We start from the raw sequence: 2,428 nt of genomic DNA, 5'->3' as shown, positions 1-2,428 counted from the left end.
AGCCACCTCCAAAAATTTTTGTGAGCCAAAACATTCTACTTACGAGTATGCCCCTGCAGCCCTTCATGCTAGATGCACCCGCTTTGTCTTTGGCAGTTGCTGTTTCATCCCATCGAAGTCAGGGAACTCATCTTAGTGATGGCATTCCCCAAAATCACACCTGGCCTTCAGAAAAAAAAACAGAACTTTTCAATGATGTGGGTTCCCCTTCCGCTTACTAATGTATTTCTCCATTAGTAAAGGGAATGTTTTCTTAGCCTTATTATGGAACATAGTTGGGGCTGGGTATGCATGATAAATCCAATCCAAGATTCCTATCTCCCTAATCCTATGAATTTGCTCCTCAGCATTACACAAGGGTAGCTCTGGCACCTCGATATTATCAACTGTTGAGTTTATATTTCAGTTAACTAAACAAGTGAAGTGTTCAAACTATCTTCAGCTACACAAGCAAACATAACCGATTTGGAATCTCTAGTAAGTTCACCCATATCATTGACTTCAGTCCAATCTAATGCTATATTCCACTCTCCTTGGTCAAACACCCCTTTAGTTCACCACACATATATATTCTTCACACATATTCATATACATGTTCAAATTCCTCCAGTTCCTGGGTGACAGTGTGTCTCCTTGGAGCATGCTGAGATTTGACCTTAGTTATGGCAATAGAAGGTGGTTGTGGTGGGTCTCATGGAGAATGAGCTTCTTTTTTCAAGATGAGGTTATTACATAATTTTGAACAAAGAAAGATTAGTCTTCTTAAACACCAAAGGGAAAGCTGCTTTCATTGATAAAGGAGACTCAAGAGACTTGGGGGTACAAGATCGTTGGTTTCATCTGTGTTGAATCAGATGTCCCTATTTCAAGTTTCAAGATCCAATTAATTCCCATTAGATGCCCTGACTTTCACATGAGATACTTGGTGAGACTGTAAACTTTACTATTGTCATACCTTGGTAACCAGAAAATTAAATTTGTGTTTGAATTTCAGCAGTATCAGATTATAACGGCTATGCCATGAAGGCTTTCTGCTTTTCAGACATGATGAGCCTGGAGTTAAAAGATCCGAGCTTGTCTCTTTCTTTTTGTAAATGCTGAAGTACATTTAAAAAATATCTATTTCGTCTATGGCCATGCTACCCTGAACAAGCCAGATCTCGTCTGACCTCAGAAGCTAAGCATGGTCAGGCCTGGTTAGTACTTGGATGGGAGACCACCTAGGAAGACCAGGTGCTGTGGGTGTAAAAAATTAAAAAAATAATAATAATAAGGGATTGTAAGCTGACAAATTCCTTGCAATCTGTGAGGTCAACCAAGGGTTGCCTCACCTAAAAAAAAAATCATTCCACACCACAGTCCCTGTAGTCATCACTACCTCATTAATGGTCAAGTGCAGCAGGCATGTGGGTTCCCAAGGCACTTGCTTTAATTGGCACGTGATCACAATCAACCATAGGCGTTAATTTGACTAACATGATGCCACTGCATGTCAGAGTTTACTAGCCTCCTATTTCCCTTTACAAATAACTCAGTACTACACTCAAATCCAAGGACATGACCAAACAAATCCCCAAACCCCATCTTTTCAGGTCTGTCTCATGGGACAGTTCCTGGAACCAATTTCATATCAGTCAGGATTCAATCAGGAGACAGAAGCCATATTGTAATATGAATAGTAAAAGTTCAATAAAAAGGATTATTAATGGAACTGGATAATGTGGCATTGGTTAATAAGCAGTAAAAAGTATACTGAAGAATAGAATAGTACATATAAGGATCAGCTACCATCCCTAAAAATGAGAGAGAGTGCTCCAGGAAGAGACACCCCTTTTCCACAAACCTGATATTCAGACCTCACCTTTGAGGGTGCAGGGGAGAATCATTGCATGGTAGAGAAGTTCACTGAAGTGCCATGCCTCATGGCTCACTGAAAAGAACTACTCTAAAGGGTTCTAGGGTAAGCTTCCCAAGGGGAGGTCGCTAGACCATGTCACTCATGGGGAAATAATTCTCTGAAGTGTCTGATGAAGGTGCCGTTAATAGAAGGTGCCAGCATTCCAGTCTGGAGCCACTGGGTAAGGGGCGGGAGGAATTGTTGAAGAAAGCAGTGCACAGTAAGATGATGTATTCTACTGGCCATCATGGGCAGCTGAAGCTGTGTGCTGCAGGAGACAGGTGCTGCAGAAATAGCATGCTATAGGAAGTCGATGCTATTAAAAAAAATGGATGCTGCATGAGCCTGAGGAAAGAAGAACACCAAAATCAGATAGAGCAATTCCTGTCTAATCGAGTGTTCCTGCAGGGCTTTCTACTGAGAAAGGTTAAATTGTGCCACCTAGCAAGGGAGAAATATTTATAGGGTCTATCTCCATATTGTAGAGCAGGCAGTGGGGGTGAATTTGAAACTGAGAGGAAATACATCAAT

The 2,428-nt window shown here is 41.2% G+C and overlaps 1 pseudogene; it reads left to right on the top strand.

Annotated features, from left to right (window-relative positions):
- Positions 1-1,126: 1,126 nt before the first annotated feature.
- On the top strand, positions 1,127-1,245 carry LOC112472601 (annotated as a pseudogene).
- The last annotated feature ends 1,183 nt before the right edge of the window (positions 1,246-2,428 follow it).

This window comes from Pteropus alecto, unplaced genomic scaffold (genome assembly GCF_000325575.1).
Source record: "Pteropus alecto unplaced genomic scaffold, ASM32557v1 scaffold70, whole genome shotgun sequence".
In the NCBI taxonomy this organism is placed as follows: Eukaryota; Metazoa; Chordata; class Mammalia; order Chiroptera; family Pteropodidae; genus Pteropus; species Pteropus alecto.
This window is presented reverse-complemented; position numbering and strand designations above follow the sequence as displayed.